The sequence below is a fragment of the Aquarana catesbeiana genome, linkage group LG01, assembly GCF_042186555.1.
Source record: "Aquarana catesbeiana isolate 2022-GZ linkage group LG01, ASM4218655v1, whole genome shotgun sequence".
Lineage (NCBI taxonomy): Eukaryota > Metazoa > Chordata > Amphibia > Anura > Ranidae > Aquarana > Aquarana catesbeiana.
This window is the reverse complement of record NC_133324.1, coordinates 145462922-145482067: the sequence shown is the minus strand read 5'-3', so window position 1 is coordinate 145482067 and position 19146 is coordinate 145462922. Positions and strand designations below refer to the sequence as shown.

General features: G+C 39.6%; 1 protein-coding gene across 3 annotated transcripts in view; it reads right to left on the bottom strand.

The window, feature by feature from the left end:
• Window positions 1-19146, bottom strand: part of RASGRF2 (Ras protein specific guanine nucleotide releasing factor 2) — a 502009-nt gene that overhangs the window by 165994 nt on the left and 316869 nt on the right. The window lies entirely within an intron of this gene.

Sequence of the window (19146 nt, the reverse complement as noted above, 5' to 3'; positions counted from 1 at the left end):
ATTGAACACAGATCAATGAAAAATATTCTCTTAATTTATGCTTTGTTAAAGTGGAGTTCCACCCACTTTTACAACTCTTCAGCATCCCTCACTAAACTGCACTGTAAACGAATTGGATATTTTTTTTCTCAGCACCTACTGTATATCTGCTGTATTCATTTTTCACTTCCTCCTCCCTGGCCGTGGCCCATCGCATCATTTCCTGTTTGCAATGTCTTCTGGGAAGGGGCGGCAACTTCCTCTGATACTGCCGTTGCTATGGAAACCTGACCTGAAACCTATTACACTGCTTGTGCTGCACTGAGCATGAGCGAGATCTGCAAGGATGAGATCCAGGAAGAAATACAGTCTGGCTTCAGATGCCCACACTTAAGATGGCCACGGCCTGCTGTAAGTTTATAAAATAACAAACTATTGCTATAAACTAACAAAACAGACCTTAGTTTACAGACTAACTTTACTAGAATACATTAAGCTTTTGTATTATAGGGGTATTTTTATTTAAAAAGTATAATTTCGTCCGGAACACCACTTTAACCTCACTTCTGACAGTTTAATATGTTTCCCCTTACAGTAATAAATATTCAAGGAATACTGCCAGGTGTAAGTCATTTTATCTTGTCTGCCCCTTAACGTTTTTTCATTTTGGATACAGTAAGAAAGGTTATAACCCTTGTCAGGTTTGTTTGCCATCTATGCCCCATTTGGGAGATTTTCCTTCACTTCCTGTCCCATAACCAAAACAGGAAATGAGAGGAAATCCCTTCCTGAGGGAGTCCCTTATTGTCATCAAAACTAGTGTCCCCATTGGAAGATTTCCTCTCTCTTGCTAACAGGGACACAGACAGCAATAAAACCTGACACTGTCCAAAACTAAAAATAAAGAAATTTGCCTTTAGTTACTGTATGCTTTAAAAAAGAACCATACTGAATATTTTACACAGGTGAATTATTTCTTCTCTGTAAATAGAACACCATGGGCCAGAATGCTCAAATCATTTGGTAGTGTGGTGAAATGTTACAATGTGATAAGTTGTTCTGCATAGCCATCTTTTTTGCTGTCCTGTGATGTCACGGATGGGTCTTTTGTGTCACCAGCTGTACATACAAACTTATAGCGAGGCACAAAGTCTAAGAAGTTTCTTGTCTTCATTGGTTACCCCAGCCAGGAGATTTAAACTGCATTACATGACACCCATTTATCACAGTCTGATTATGGCTTACAGGTGACAGTTGAAAAGGTAAGTCAAATGAGGAACCAAGAAAAACAGGTTATAACTAGAAGCTAATGGATGCACAGGATGAACAATCAGAGCATAAAGAAGAAACTATTTACTCCAAGTTGAACTTCAGTCCGGTGTTAGATGATGTTACAGAAAGAGAGGAGAAAACCTACAGTAAGTCCCTTACTTACGGATGAGTTCCGTTGCGGGAGCTCGTTCGTAAGTGCAACTTGTTTGCAAACCCAGCACAGATCCGTGTTTGCAGACAAAGGCTGCGAGGGCTGATCAGTGTGTTCTGGGGGGGGGGGGGCTGTCAGAACACAAAGGCACAACAGGGGAGATCATTGCACCATAATTGCCTGTGCTGGTACGTTGATCTGTAATTTTTTTGTTCACCCTGCTTGGTTTGTGTGTGTGTACCCAGTTTTACAGGATTGGTCATGCGAACACTTGTTCGCCTCTTTGAAAGTTCACAAGTTGAATTTTTCGTACATAGGGGACTTACTGTACAGTACATTACAGCAAATATTTGCACTGCAAATGGCACAAATGTGGGCCCAAATCCAACACAACCAAGAGACCAGGACTTTAAAAAACAAATCACCACAGGCTACTTGTGACAGAAAGTACAGTATATGGCCTGGATCTGAGAGAAGCTAAAAGGTGGACCAGCATGACTGGGGTATGCAGTAGAGGCAGAGTTGAACACAGTGTGCTGAAGACTTTATTTATGAAAATTAAATCTTATTTTTCTGATTTGGGTGTTAGGGAAGCTGGAGGTGGCTCCTTGGTATGAGGTGAGGAGGCTGAGCCTTGTTAAGTTCAGTTGGAGCTTGTGCCAGCAGTGTCCTTTGTTTTTTTTTACCCCCTTTTGTTGTGTTTGTCTCATTTATATGTCTTTTTTGTGAGTGTTTTTTGTTTTGTTGTTATTCTGATTCACTCTTGGGTGACCTGGTCATTTTGTTCCCTTGTCATAGCAGTGGGCAGAGGTCTCTGGGTCTTTGAAGGTGATGTTGTCTTAAAAAAATTTGGAGGATTATGAGTTGGGCCCATCTTAGCTATGGGTGTCCCTTCCCTACAATACGTTATGTTGATGGCAGATACATAAGCTTTTTTTTTTTGTTTTATAAGTGCCTTCAAAGACCTTAGACCTGGTAGGATCTATTCCTGTTTCTGTATTGATTGTATGATATGCATTGATTGCATTATTCTCCAAAGTTGGATTGAATTTATTTTGGTTTAATAAAATAAAGGGCTGCTATGGCCACAATCCAAAATTGTTTTTGTCGTCTGGTCATTTTTGGGATGGGTTGTGTTTGGATTACTGGGGTTAGAGAATAATCGAGCTTTGGTGCTCTGCGAGTCCCTCAGTCATGACCGCTAAGCACAGCACAGGAGCAGGCCTTACATACTCCATAGGCAGCTCCCCTGTGTCAGCCAGTGGCGTCTATAGGGGAGAGGAGGGAGCACCAACAACAAATGACCCATAGTAGGCTTATGGGTGACCTTACTGCTCATGCATTACCAGCCATTGTTGGAGCAATCTCTCTCTCCTCTCCCTCGCAGATCTTTCTTCCACCGGGAGTTAGTATAGGTGTTAGGAGGGGGGAGGAGCAGTTTTAGGATTAGTTACATATTCCTCAGAATTCTACTTTAACCTCTTGCCGACTGTATAACTTACATATACGGCGGCAAGGCAGCTCTCCTGCGCAGGATCAGGTACCTAGTACCTGATCCTGCACTCCCGGATCTGGGGAGTGCATGCGCGCTGCAGATCGACCTAGTTCCGCTGTGATTATACACAACGTGAGTTGATCTACAGGTACTCAATGTCCGTCGGCACCCGCCAATCATTAGGCAGAGAGCCAGAACGATGATCTGCCTATGTAAACAAGGCAGAACACCGTTCTGTTAGTAGGGAAGGCATTAATCCTGTGTTCCTGCAAAGAAGGAACATTGAGCAATGCCTTCCCCTAGTAAAAGCACCCCCCCTTCACAGTACACAAGCACTGGCTAGGCACACAGTTACCCTTATGTTCGCCCCTGATGTTAACCCTTTCCCAGCCAATGTCATTAGTACTGTGACACTTTTTAGGGACCAATGACACTGATCACTGTATTGATGTCACCGGTCCCCAAAAAGTGTCAAAAGTGTCAGTATCCAATTTGTCCACCGCAATATAGCAGTCCTGCTATAGGTCGCTTATCGCCGACATTACTAGTAAAAATAAATAAACAAGTAAAAGTTCCATAAATATATCTCATAGTTTGTAGACTCTATAACTTTTGCGCAAACCAATATACGCTTATTGGGATTTTTTTTTACCAAAAATATGTAGCAGAATAAATATTAGCTTAAATTGATGAAGAAATTTTATTTTTTAAATTTTTTATTTATTGGAAATGTTTTACAGCACAAAGTAAAAAATGTTGGTGTTTTTTCAAAATTGTCGGTCTTTTGAAAAAACAAACAAACAAAAAACAAAGCAGAAGTGATCAAATACCACCAAAAGAAAGCTCTATTTGTGGGAAAAAAGGACATACATTTTATTTGGGTACATCGTTGCATGACCACGCAACTGTCGGTTAAAGTAACGCAGTGCCGTATCGCAAAAAATGGCCTGGTCATGAAGGGGGGCAAATCTTCCGGAGGTCAAGTGGTTAAATAGTTTGTTTGGGCTGAACTGACCCAAACAAACTAATTCCATAGCTTGTTTGGGACAGCTTGGCCCAAACAAATTATTTAGAGGGACAGGAAATCTGGAATTCAACTTCCATTCTTTTTGTACTGACAATAACTGTCAGATTTCTGAACATAAAGATGCTTATCCTGGCTTTTCGGGTTTGTGAATTGAGCCTATACTCTTGTTTCTCAGTTCAGTTTAGGATGCAAGATCCAATCTCAATAGTTTAATGGTAGTGACACAAAAGGAAAAGTAGTAAAAACAGAAGTGTAGAGTATATTGCAATTGTCATTGATACAGTTTGGAGTTTAGCATTGTCCTGCTGAAATATGCAAGGCCTTTCCTGAAAAACACATCCCTGGATGGGAGAATATGCTGCTTTAAAACCTGGATATATCTTCCAGCATTGATGGAGCCTTTCCAGATGTGCAAGCTGCCCGTTCCATAAGCACTAATACCATCAGAGATGCAGGCTTTTGACCTGAGCAATGATAACAAGCCGGAAGGTCCCTCTTCTCTTTAGTCAAGAAGACATGACGCCCACACTTGCTAAAAAGAATGTCACATTTTCATTAATCTGACCACAGAACAGTTTTCCATTTTGTAACAGACCAATTTAAATGAGCTTTGGCCCAGAGAAATCAGAGGCTTCGTCTCTGCATGATAGAGCTTTACCTTGCATTTTTTGATCTGAAATTATTCAATGATTTTTAGACACAGCTTTTTACAAACTTGTAAACCTCTGCCATCTTTATTTAACCACCTCAATACCAGGCACTTTTGCACCTTACCGCCCAGGCCAATTTTCAGCTTTCAGCGCTGTCACTTTTTTAATGACAATTGCGCGGTCATGCTACACTGTACCCAAATTAATTTTTCTTACTTTTGTCTTTTGTTCCCACAAATAGAGCTTTCTTTTGGTGGTATTTGATCACCCCTGCGGTTTTTATTTTTTGCTAAATGAATAAAAAAAGACCAAAAATTTAGAAAAAAAAAATGTTTTTCTTTGTTTCTGTTATAAAATTTTGTAAATAAATAAGTTTTCTCCTTCACTGATAGGCACTGATAAGGCAGCACTGACTGAGGTGGCACCGATGAGATGGCACTGATGAGGTGGCAGTGACGATGGGCACTGATAGGCAGCACTGATGGGCACCGATAGGCAGCACTGATAGGTGGCACTGAAGGGCATGGATAGGTGGCACTGATAGGTGATACTGATGGGCAATAAAAGGCTGCACTGATGGGTACTTATGGGTGGCACTGATAGGCGGCACTGCTGGGCACTGATAGGCGGCACTGATGACACCGGCAGGCATTGTTATTGGGCACTGATTGGCATTTGCCCTGGCACTGATTGGCATATCCTTGGGCACTGATTGACATTTCCCTGGTGGGCTTCCTTTATTGTCATCCCTGGTGGTCCAGTGTGGGCATCCGTGGAGGGGCTGCACTGATAAACAATCAGCGCAGACCCCCCCTGTCAGGAGAACCGCCGATCGGCTCTCCTCTACTCGCGTCTGTCAGACACAGATAAATGGCTCTTCCTGTGTCCAATCACAGCTGATCACATGGTAAAGAGCCTCCGTCAGAGGCTCTTTACCGATATCAGTGTAGCAGCGCGTCAGACTGACACGCCACACCACCGATTGCCGGGCGCCCTCACAGGCGCTTTCCGGCAGTTATCCTGCTTGACGTCATATGACACTCAGTCAGGATAACAGAACCATAGCTCGGCCGTCATTCTGCTATCGGCCGGGCTGTGGAAGTGGTTAAGAGACACTCTGTTTTTTTTTTACTAAAGCTGGAGAGGGCAAAATCAGGTTCACTTCTGCATAGAAACCAATCAGCTTCCAGGTTTTATTGCCAAGGCTTAATTGATTAAACTGAGGTTAGAAGCTGATTGGTTTCTATGCAAATTAGCCTCATTTTGCACTCTCCAGCTTTAGTAAATAAACCCTTTTGATTCTCTAAGATGGCTTTTTATACCAAGTTATGTTACTGGCCATTTGCCAATTAACCTAGTTAGTTAAAATGTTCTTCCGGCTTTTTCTTGTTGGTTTTACTTACTTTGCCAGCTTTTTGTTGCCTTGTCCCAACTTTTATGAGACATGTTGCTGCCATCCAATTCAAAATGACCTTTTTTTTTTGTAAAATGCTACATTTTCTCAGTTTAAACATTTGACATGTTTTCTATTTTCTATTGTGAATAAAATATGGGTTTATGAGATTTTCAAATCATTGCATTCTTTTTTTTTTTTTTTTTTGTAGGTTTTACACAGCATCCCCACTTTTTTGGAATTGGAGTTGTACAACAGTAGCTGGGTAAAGGTTTGTCAGAGTGATGGCGGTATTGCAGCTTAAGATGCAGACTTTTTGTATAATGACAATCTGCGGCTATGTTAGCTCTTCAGTCCCTGGACTAAATGCCAGCAGATGGCTCCATTATTTCCTGCCAGATTTCTAAGGTTACACACAAGCTGTGATAGTTATGTATGTTTTGACTAAAATTAGCCGAACACGAGTTTTGGGAATTGTCCAGCTGCTGAAAGGATCCATCATTTTTTTCACAATGGTTTTTATTGGGTGGAAAAACATCAAAGCGTTACTGAACAAAACTGTGTAGAGAAAATGGTTACAATAACAACACACCGTCTAAAATATATATAAAAAGGCAAAACTTTTTTTTTTTTTTACATTTTGGATAGAGTAGGGAATGGTTAAAACCTCAGTCAGGTACCATGGAGGTGATTTTCCTTTACTTCCTGCTCTGTACACACAACTGTCGCTAAAACAAGTATCCCAATTGGAAGAATTTCCATTCTATGGCTGTTCTATTGCCGAAACCAAATTCTGCATTTTCCCTTACTTTCTGTCTTGGTAAAATGGTGAAACATACAAAAAAAATTAGGTTTCCAATACACTTTAATGAATAACTCTGCTTTCATGAAAAAAATATTTAGCTTTCCTAATCAAGTCCAATCAGTATATTCAAACACAGCTGGACTCAAATGAAGGTGTAGAACCATCTCAAGGATGGTCAGAAGAAATGGACAGCACCTGAGTTAAATATATGAGCAAAGGGTCTGAATACTTAGGACCATGTGATATTTCAGTTTTTATTTTTCAATAAATCTGTAAAAATGTCAACAATTCTGTGTTTTTCTGTCAATATGGGGTGCTGTGTGTACATTAATGAGGAAAAAAATTAACTTAAATGATTTTAGCAAATGGCTGCAATATAACAAAGAGTGAAAAATTTAAGGGGGTCTGAATACTTTCCGTCCCCACTGTAAATAAATAAAAATGCCATAAATAGATCCCCTATTTTGTAGAGGCTATAATTTTTGCGGAAACCAATCTATATACGCTTATTGGGATTTTTTTTACCAAAAATATGTAGCAGAATACATATTAGCCTAAATTGATGAAGAAATTAGAATTTTTTACATTTTTTATTGGATATGTTTTATAGCAAGTAAATAATATTGTTTTTTCTTTTTTTTTCAATATTGTCGTTCTGTTTTTGTTTATAGCGCAAAAAATAAAAACCGCAGAGGTGATCAAATACCACCAAAAGAAAGCTCTATTTGTGGGAAAAAAAGGACATCAATTTTATTTGGGTACAGCATCGCACGACCGTGCCATTGTCAGTTAAAGTAACACAGTGCTGTATCGCAAAAAATGGCCTGGTCATTAAGGGGGTAAAACCTTCCGAGGGCTGCAGTGGTTAACCGGCAATTGTGCAGTCATGCAACACTGTACGCAAATTAAATTGATATAATTTTTTCACACAAATAAAGCTTTCTTTTAAAGGTATTTGATCACCACTGCATTTTTAATTTCTTATTTCTTGCAATATAAATGAAAAAAACGTCAACATTTTTGAAAAAATCCCCCAATATTTTTTAATTTCTGTTATAAAACATAATCAGTAAGAAATCAAAAAATCAAATCTCTTCATAAATTTAGTCCAAAATGTATTCTGCTCCATGTCTTTGGTTAAAAACAAAAACAAAAAGTGTATATTAATTGGTTTGTGTGAAAGCTATCGCTTCTATAAACTATGGTATATATACTGGAATTTCCGCAGCTGGAGACGCTGTACTGTAATGGCGGTGATCAGCGGCTTATTGTGGGACTGTGATAGAGTGGCAGGCAGGCAGGCTGACATCGCTAGTGATATTAATTAATGATCAGTGATAATACTGTACACTGACACTGTACTAATGACACTGGCTGGGAAGGGGTTAACATCTAAGGGCAATCAATGGGTTAACTGTGTGCTGCTTTTACTTACTGATCTGGTTGTTTTTTCTCCCTGCTTTTCCCTGCTGTTCGCTGTACACAAATTTCTGTGTGTTTGTAAATTGTGTGTGAGATTGGGCACAGCTAACTAGCAGGTCTCGGCCAAAATCATTGGCTGAAATCTGCTGCCAAACTAATGCTGTGTCCTATCACAGCACAGGTCAGCAGTGGGCGCATGCCCCAAACCTGCCTCTGGCGCCAGCTTGCAGTATAATTACTGTGAGCGATCGACAGATGGTTAATGCCCCCAGAAATGTTATTTTCTACTTGTGTGAATATCTCACTGATTTTCTCAGAACTCTGCACTAAGATACACGGCAAATTTGAGTCACCCCCTGCAAAAGGAGTTTCAGTTTTAGTCATACTCCCCAGGGTTAAATACTTCTAACGCAGACAATGCAAATTTCTTCATTAGAATACTGATTGTGCACCAGGCGATTATAATGAACCAGATCCACCCATTCAGAATCAGTCTGGCAAAGCTCATGGTGTAACAAAGTTTTTTTTCTCAGAGCAGAAACAAAAGGTAAGAATCTGCAACAAAGTTTGTTAAAATCCCTGCAATATGTTACATACTGTAGATCAACCAAAGGGGATTGCTTTTTTTTCTAATAATGTGGATATACACTTTGAGGAATTGGGTTGACAAAAGGCTCCTTAATGATGCAGGGATACAACTCTCCTAGTGAATTTCCACATAAATATATGTGTAGCACCCTTGTCTTAAACAAATTTACTGGGCTACCAGTAAATTTAGCTGTGCTAGGTTGTAGTTAACCTAGCTGATTTGTAGTCCTTGTGATCATTTGGTTTTTCTCTTAAGCCTGGTGTGGCTGTGGTTCCTCCCTTCAATCAGTAGGTGGCACTGTTACTTTTGGCATTCATATGATGAGCTACAGTAAAGCTAGGTTATGCATATTTCTCTCAGCCAATCAGTAGGAGTTTCATTGCCACTGAGCATGCTGGGAGTGAGTATATTTGGGGAGGTCAAGTGATCTGGGTCCTCCCATCCAGACTTGTGGATGTGTGAGGAACAGCTGAGGTGGGGGAGGCCTAAAGCCTAAGGCCCCATTCACGCCTGAGCGTTTTGTAGCTTGAAGCCTGAAGCGAGGGGAAACATTCAATTATTCTCTATGGAGATGGTTTACATCTCCACTCCAAAATGCCTGAAGCCAGAATCTCCAAAACGCCTGAAGTTCAAACAAGTACTGGACCTTTTTTTTGGCAGATTTGGTCATTTTTCTGCTTTTTACATTGGTGACCTTTTGACCTGTACAAAATCGCGGCAAAGACGCGTGACTTTCTGCCTGAAAACGCTACGCTCAGGTGTGTGCTCGAAGCTCTGCTAGAGGGAACCTGTTGTTGCCTGGTGGCATGAGGAAAAGGATGGAGTTCTGAGATGAAGATCCAGAGGTTACTCTTCCATGAGCCAGGGACTGTGGAGAGCCTTGAAAAACGTCAAGAGGGACTCATCCAAGGAAACCCTGCATGGTGCTGTGAGCTTCTGGTTGCTAAAGGAGACAACTGTTGCTACATAGATACAGAACTTGGGGTGAAGGCGTAAGGCCCTTGTTCTGTATTGCTGTCTACCTGGCCACTTTTGTCTTTGGAATCTGTGGGTCTGATTGCCTACTGTTCTAGAGTGTCCTGTGCCCTAACCCTCTCCCCCGTCATTTTTTGGTTCAGCCTAAATGTAACTGGTGCCCATTTTTTCTGGAACCGTCCACTCCAACCATGCCTAGGAACCAGCACAGTGAATCGAAATTTCAGCCCTCCTTGATGCCAGGGATGAGGGGGGCTCTACATATGAATAATGACTCAATTAAAAGGTGTCTTTCTCTATCTATTAGATCTTTAATCTATTTTGCATATGGGGTAACAGAGAAGAAGCAATAAGGCTCTGTGGTCATGGTAGGAAGAAGATCTAAAAGTTATAGAAGACGTAGGTAACCAATGGAGTTTCTGAGTGATAAACAAAATCAATGAATGGTTCAGCCTACATGTCTAAAAAGCAGTAGATCTTTGTAATACATGCACATTTCCTATTTTTCTTTTTAGAAATTCTGCAAGTACAGTTTACAAGTACAAAGTACACATTACCCCTGCCAGAAATCCAATGAACTCTTAATTTCCTGTGCACTCAGCATCCCAGTTCTCCTCTGTTGACTACAGAACACCTCCACCTTATGTAATGGAGGAGAGGGGGAATGTGTCCTCCTATCCAGCAGAACAGAACTGGGAAGGTTGACAACAGTGATTGAGTTTTCGGTCAGCTCAAACAGAAATTTGGAAGATGCTAGATTTTTGGCAGTTGAACAAGTATTTTTCTGTACTTGCACCTAGGTCTTTAATAGGATAAACACAGAGGATTACGCATGTTTTGCAGAGATGTACCACATATTATTTTTATTTTGCACAGACATACACTTTAACTTAACATTTAGGATGTTCTGACCTTTTGTAAATTATGCATTCTTCCTGGAAGAACAACTTTAAATAACAAAAAAGGGCAAATGTCTTGGGTCCTCAAGAAAAGCAGATATGCCATGAAGCGAGAATGGCAAATAGCAAATTTTATTAGTAATCACCTCGTTAATTTCCCAGAAATGATGGTACACAGTAATACAAACAAGTGTTTCTCAGCAACCATAAATTATTTAAACTGAGGAATAATATATCCTAATTATAGCAACATTTTCTGGCAACTTTTTCCATTCTATACGTTTAATTTTTTATGTGTTCAATAATTGTTTAAATGAATTTGCATTTTTTTTTAAAATAACAATGAGACAGTATAGTCTCCTATAACAGAGAAGATACACATTCCATTACACTAAATATGTGGAATTTGTGTTCACAATACACCTATTCCATTATAACTCCCCTTACTATACATGTATGCTGTGCAGAAGGATTTTTTTTCACAATAAAGCTTTGTTTACACGGCTGTTATCGCCCATCTCTCCCCATTCTGTATTTGGAAAAAGAACAAGAAAACTGGTAACAGTACATAAAGAAGAATGATATTTGTTCTCCATTAGGGATGGGAATTCATGTTCAGGAAATGCTCCTTATTCAGCTAAAGATCTGAAGAAAGATCCACTCTTGTTAAATGCAAGATACATGAAAGATTCCGACGCCCTCATCTCAAATCTAGCAGAATACTATAAAACCTCTTAAAAAGCTGAACATCTCATGATCACAAACAATATATTTCCAATTTATGAAATAATACTACATCTAAAGCTTTTTTATCTCTGTATTGCTCCCCAGTTTAGCACCCCTGAACAATTTTGGCAATAGCCGTATGTAATCCCCAACAGTGAATATCTCTTATCTGTTCCCGTTTGGTCTGTAAAATATGCCATTGAAAGCATTTTTTTATATCAGTTTTATAAGTATAAAAATATACCTGTTCATCCTGTCAAAGACCAAGTGAGCTCTCAATGATTGTTATTAGCCCCGCCCAGTATAGCTCTGTGAACTACAGAACAATTCTTTCCTCCATGTAGGAAAGGAAAGATGCTCTGTAGCCATAACACACTTCCTGTGCTATGGTGATAATGCTGCTCGTCCATACCTACACTACAGCAAGTGTTGTTACCCTAGTACAGGAAGCATGTTACTGGCAGGATCACCAGGTGTGAATAAAGGGAAAAAAGCCCCCAAAAAATGCATTCTTAGGTAAAATTTTAGTTTTTGGGATTAGAATACACGGCATACTCCCTAACAAAATTTAAAGTGGATGTAAACCCGATTCCTGAAATTTGAGCTGGGCACATATATCCGCAGTGTTTTGTTATCTCTCTTCAAAGCACTATGTCCTGTAGCTTTCTCCTGCTCTGTTCTTCTGTTATCAGCCTGATAATTTCTGACAATCTCTCCGACACAGAAGATAAAAGCAGCCGGAGTTTTGTGTTGGGGAGGATGCTATAAATAGATTAGCAGAGTGCTGAACTATTTAATGAGCAGTTCTGAAAGTCTCTACCTATGAGGAGAGGGGGTGTGTGCCTTTCCTCCAATCAGCTGTCTTGGCTGTATTCCCAGACTTCAATGCAGTATTGAACAGGAAGAGAAAAATCTCCTCACACCATCTTAACTTTCGAAAGAATAAATAAAGCTGAAGCAGATATAGAAGTAAAACTTATGTAGGGAGATTTGTTTCATTTCTGTGTATCATCTGAGGCTGTTCATTTCACTGGGTATATGTGAGGGTTTACATCTACTTTAATATAAATATTCATTTTCATCCCTCAAAGCTCCTGGTATCAATTATTGTCAAATGACAGCCAAGATTTGCTCTGTATTAATGCAGCTGCTGCTGTGTAATTTGGCACTCACAGAACAATGGGGGTGATTTACTAAAACTAGAGAGTGCACAATCTGATGCAGCTGTACATGGTAGCCAATTTGCTTCTAACTTCAGATTTTTCAATTTGACAAAAAAAAAAAAAAAAATGGAAGCTGATTGGTTTCTATGCAGAGCTGCAGCAGATTTTGCACTCTTCAGTTTTACTAAATCAACTCCAGTGTCTTCAGTATTATTAGGAATTACCATTATTGTATTAACAATATTGTTGATACATTGGGGTAGATTTACTAAAGGTAAATAGACTATGCACTTTTCAATTTAGTGAATGTGGTAAAGCTCTGTTGAGTTCCATCATCCAATCATGTGAAAGCAAATATGCATTTTTTTTGTTTTTTTTTTATATTAACCTTGCACCTGATTGGATATTCTTTACAAAGTGGAGCTTTACCACATTTACTAGGCATTTGGGAAAATGAATGCAACTGCACTTGCAGAGTGCACAGTCTATTTGCCTTTAGTAAATCCACTCCATTATATTTTTTTAATAGCAGATCAAAGGTGTCAGTTGTAAAATCAGAAGTTTTTTAACTTAATGCATTCTATGCATTAGGATAAAAAATCTTTTGTGTGCAGCAGCCCCCCCTCAGCCCCCCTCTTACCTGAGCCCCATCTCTATCCAGCGATGTGCATGAGTGGCTCGGACATCAGGGACCCTCCCTCCTAATTGGCTGAGACACAGCAGTGGCGCCATTGGCTCGAAAGGAGGGAGGGGCAAGGAGCAACGAAGAGGGACCCGAGAAGAGGAGGATCGGGGCTGCTCTGTGCAAAACCATTTCACAGAGCAAGTAAGTATGACATGTTTGTTATTTTCATACAAAAGGGAAACAAGACTTTACAATCATTTCAAAATCCTTTACGTTAATGTTTAAAGTTATTTTCTATTCATTTTGTTTCTTAATTGTTTTAATGACTGTGCAAAATTGAAAAATAAAAAAGACTTTTACTAAAGTTGCAAATAACGTCGTTAAGCTTTGTAATAGAAATATAATTTTAATGTCATTAGAAACTGTTTAAATAGAATTAAATGTGCCCTTTTATCTTCAGTAACATGAGGTGTAATGACTAAGTTATCGCCTAATCAAAAGGCCAAATTTTTTATCAGTTGCTTGTTTCAAACTGGAGAAGATGTACTTTGGGACTGGCACTGAAAGGATGACAGGGTGAGAGTTTTGAGAAATGTATATACCTGTTTAATAAAACAATCTGTGATCACTGTACATATTACACATAAAAGCTGTGACCACATTACAGGGGGTCCCCTACTTACAAACATCCGACTTACAAACGACTGCTACTTACAAATGGAAGGAGACAACAGGAAGTGAGAGGAAATCTACCCCTAGGAAGGGAAATTCTCTCCTGTAAGAGTTAATATGGGAAAAATGTGTCTCCACTGATGCTTTATCACCAATCCTTATTTCCCTAATAACCCCAAATTTTCAAAATCCAATTGTCATTGGGACAGAAAGTGAGGTGAAATCTTCTGAACAGAGGCTATCTAAATAAATTAAAAATAGATTTTTTTTGGCTAGAGCTACACTTAAAAAATGTACCTGTTCCGACTTACAAACAGATTCAACTTAAGAACAAACCTAAAGTCCCTATCTTGTTTGTAACCCGGGGACCCCCTGTATTAGGTATTCCTATACGGTAACCTAGCAGACCCCCTTTTGACTTCAGAAAATTCAGATTCATTAAACCAATAACGTCCATTTTTTGTGATAAGTGCCCACTGAAGCTTTAATCTGTCCGTAGATGACTCGATTCTCTTTTGTTCAGCCCAAGGGTTGATCAAGAGAATATTAACTGAGTTCCCATCCATGCTAACAGAGGCTGACTAAATACAGTGGGGTTGATTTACTAAAACTGGAGAGTGCAAAATCGTATGCAACTGTGCATATTAGCCAGTCAGCTTCTAACTTCGCTTATTCAATTAAGCTTTGACAAAAAAAGAAAAAACTGAAAGCCGATTGGTTTCTTTGCAGAGCTGCACCGGATTTTGCACTCTCTAATTTTAGAAAATCAACCCAGTAGTACTGCCAAACTGTGACTGTATATGGTAGGATCTGGTAGGACACAATCACTGTTTGGTTGAGAATTTTTCACGTGAACCAGTTGGTTTTTTAAAAAGACTTTTGTTGCGCCGGGTGCTGTTTGCAAGGCCACCAACAGCTTTTATTTCAACCAATTCAGCATGATCCTCTTCACTATGTCTGCGTGCCTCAGAAATTGAGTTGCAGCTACATAATGCTTATTAGCTATACATATTACCAAGCTTTTTGTATATTCAATAAAAGATATCAAAAGATTTTGGTACATCACTGTTGATTTGAAAATAACAGAAGTTGGTTCCACGTTGAAAAAGCTGAAGGTAGTGAACGTATTCTTTATAATCATTTAGGGAATATGACCACGCATGAGCGGCATCCCAAGCAGGTCCTTCACTCTACACTACCATCATTACCAAAACACCTTGTATTTTTTTAGATAAACCTAAGGAGTTCTCTGACTGTGAAGTGGGGCAGTGACATCATGATCTCCACCTCCATTCTCTAAATAAAAAAAGGCATTCTGTATATGGCAGCAGTGCCAACTGTGTGTCACACCCCCCCCCCCCCCCCGGTCACTATTTATAAGGGAAGGCGCCCAGCACATGACCCAGAAGATCGCAGCTATCATCATAGTAGTGACGATCACTACAGTAACTGTCACCTTCCACCGTTGTCCCTCAGGTATGGGATATGCATACTAACATTGGTCCAAGCTGATGTAATAAAGATCACAAGAGACACTCGCCAAGCTAATGTGACTACCACGTCTAAAAACTGGTAGCTGCAATGTATTACACTGTAGTTATTGTGTTTTGATATACTTAGAGTAAATAAAGTGAATTCTAGGTATGATCTTTATTACAAGATAAGAATCCGAAGCTGTACTCTGACTCATGTAGACAGATATGTCCATTGATCTTAGCAGGAGCGGGTGTAAGGACAACAGTAAAAAACACAAGAGATGCTCACCCAAGCTCTACTGCTGTGTCATGCGGTATATGAGCAGAGGATTGGTGCTCTGGCTGCAAAGTCCACTGCAGATATTCATCAAACAAAAATGCCACTCGATGCTTCGTTCTTTGTAAACTTTATTGAAGCACTACAGCAATAACAGAATCCATATGTGCTAGCGCGTTTCAGCCAACTCGTAGCATCGAGTGGCCAGCTTTTTGTTTGTTGAATATTTGCACCGATACTCTGCTCATATACCGCATGACAAAGCAGTAAAGTTTATACTGTTGTCCTTGCACCCTCTCCTGCTAAGATTATTGAACATATCTGTCTACATGAGCCAAAGTACAGCTTTTGATTCTTATCTTGTAATAAAGATCATACCTAGAATTCAGCTTTAATTGTATCTAAACCCAATAACTACAATGTAATATATTACAGCTTACCAGTTTTTAGACGTGGCTACATTAGCTTTTTTTTTCAGGCTTTTCTTTCTTTTCTTTCTTTCACATGGTAACCCTGCTAGTAAAAAACACCCTGTCCTAGTGTGACAACGCTCTCTTACTGCACTATATCTGTAAAGGAGCAGCATTGTCACCTTGGGACAGGAACACCTCTCCCTCTCCTCATCTTCATAACACAGGGGGAGGTGTTCTGTAAGAAAAACAGAAATGGAAGGCATGCACACCTAATGCATTACCAAAGATAATTTAATAATAAAAATGTTTTATATAAAAGTGGGTACTCACAAAATGCAACTAACAAAAGGCCATAAAAACAATGCATGGACATGCACAGAACACGGGGTACAGCTAACGCGTCTCCGGGCGCACCCCCTTCCTCAGGGCTAGGCTAGTCTCATACACCATGGGCGCTTTTATAAGGAATGGTGGAATTGAAAATTGTGTGTCAAAAAGAGCCATGCTCTCAAAGGAGCGGGAAAGAAAAAATGTTTTCACCACCCCCAATGGATCAAAAAGGTACCTCTTGGTCAGTTTTTGCAGCCTCCAAAGGACCTGCTCTCGTCTAAAAGATTATGATGAACAGAGCAGTGTACTGAATAAAACAAATTTTGGGAAAGGGCTATGATCCGGCCACCATTGAGGATGCACACACCAAATAAAGGCTGAAATACCCTGAGCACGCTGGGAAGGTAAATTCCCAGCATGAAGTGGGGCATACCAAATATAATGGGAATGGCTCAGTCAAGGAAAATACTGGTACTTGCAGCCATTCTGATGTGACTTTTAACACTCGGTACACAAACAAGGCCTTCCCTATTAAGCGGATCATAGAAAAATATTGGGGTATTCTCCACCGAGATCCTTGTTTGACCAATGTTATTCCAGAATGGCCGAATGTAATTTTCCATAGACCCAAGAACTTAAGGGAACACATTGTACCAAGCAGAGTTCGTAAACCCAAAACTGTGGCCAACCAATATTGGAGCAGTTTATTTGACCAAAAGGGTAGTTTTAAGTGCGGTGTCCCCAACTGTGGAGCATGCCAATACATGTGGCATAGGAAGAAGCAGGTTACAGGTAGTGATGGCCAAACCCATGCCATTTGGCAATTCATCAATTGTGGTTCATAATTTGTTGTATATTGTCTATGATTGATTGTAGTTCCTTTCGGATTACCCCATCTGAGGAAGGCAGCATCCACCCAGTTTTGGATACCATATATACCTTTCACACCACCATTTTATCTGACACCTGTTACTCCACACCTTGGAAGACCTATTAGTGCTGGAAGTGACTGTGTTTTTTGGAGGTGTTCTGTAGTCCACAACACAGAACTGGGATGAGCTAATAACAATGTTTGAAATAAAAATGCACAGGACAGCATTTAATTTTTGGCAGGATCAAAAATCCTCTGTTTGTACTTATCAAACAGATACAACAAAACACACACTAAAAGGGTGCAAATAAGACAAGTTCATTGTTAGAGTTTACATAAACGTTAACTTAGAATCAATGAATATATTTAATCATTACTGGCTGCCTTTACTCTAAACATAAATTGGATACCAGGGCATGCTGAAACATCTTGTTCCTCCATGACTAGAGGACAACAGGCTGTAAAAATCTGCCAATCAAAGCAGCAGATATTTTGATAGTTTCCATTGTGTTGTGAGCAGTAAAGATGATTTAAATGTTTGCAAATCATTGTGCAAATGCCAGTAACAAAAAATATGACAATATTGAAATTTGAAACTAAAATGCAAAAGAGCCAAAGATTTTCAAACAGCTAGTATAATGATAGAACTGGGGTCATCCATAGTGTACAATACAAAGAAATGTCACAGAGAAGCTGACTTTAAAGTACAATTATAGGCAAAACTTGTTTTCATTTTGGATAGAGCAAGGGAGAGTTTTAACCCTGTCAGGTATTTTTTGCCATCTCTGTCCCATTGTGGAAATTTCTCTTCACTTCCTGACCATTAGCCAAACAGGAAGTGAGAGGAAATCCCTGCAAATTAAGGTAATTCCTTAGTGACCTCTAGGTCACTAGAACTAGTGTCCTATTGGGAGATTTCCCCTTTGTTACTTTTCTGGGGACATACCCATAACATGGGATTTTCTTTTACTTTCAATGATAATGGTAAACTGGACAAATGGAGAGGGTGAATCTCCCTAATGAGGACACAGACAACAATAAAAACTGACAAGCATTCTAATCTCTCTTTAGTTATACTTTAACATATGAACCCGCCAATCAAATTTTACTCAAGGTTATATTGAAAGTAGAAAAATGCCTGTCGGATAAACTGTGCCACTTGAAGGCAGTGGTCTATGCTAACGACCCAAAAATCTAGGGGGGTCACTGGTTATGCATGAAGCAGGAGAAATAATATACACCATGACCATCCTGTGCAGCATAAAGAATTCATAATTTTCAAAGAGGTTTGCAAAATGGGTTATGTCAAGAGAGAACAGCAGGCCAAGTTAAAAAAAAGAACAGACAACTTTCCAGACGAGTTCAAATAGGGTCATATCAAAAGGGAGCAGCAAAACATCACTTCAATTCACAAAAAAAGAACTGCCACCTTTTCATGAGCTGACAACTTTCCAGAGGAGTTCATGAGGTGGGTCATTTCATGAGAACATAAAAACAGTGCACAAATAAACGTGATACCTCTCCCATGTCATTTACAAAGTGGGTCATACCAAGAGAACGTAAACACCAACTTAGGGTTCCAGTTTGATACTTTGATAATTCAAAAGCAAAGAATTCAAAGTTTACAAAGTGCGCCATGCCAGAGAACATAGAAAATGAGCCCTCCAGTACACAGTGAAAGAATAGCACTAAAGAGTTACAGCTTTCTCTTCTGAATGAATTTGGAAAAATGTATGCAACAACATCAATGATGACTCTAATCAATGAGATTTTCTTTTCTTGTAGAGACAGATAAAGCAGCAGCCTAGTGGAGGTGTTGGTAGTTAAAATCCAACAATGCTGATGATGTACATAAGTGGTCTCAGCGGCCCTTTGCTTGCCTTTATCCGGCCCTTGGGACACTTTTCCTCACAATGATGCAAGACACTATTCCTCCC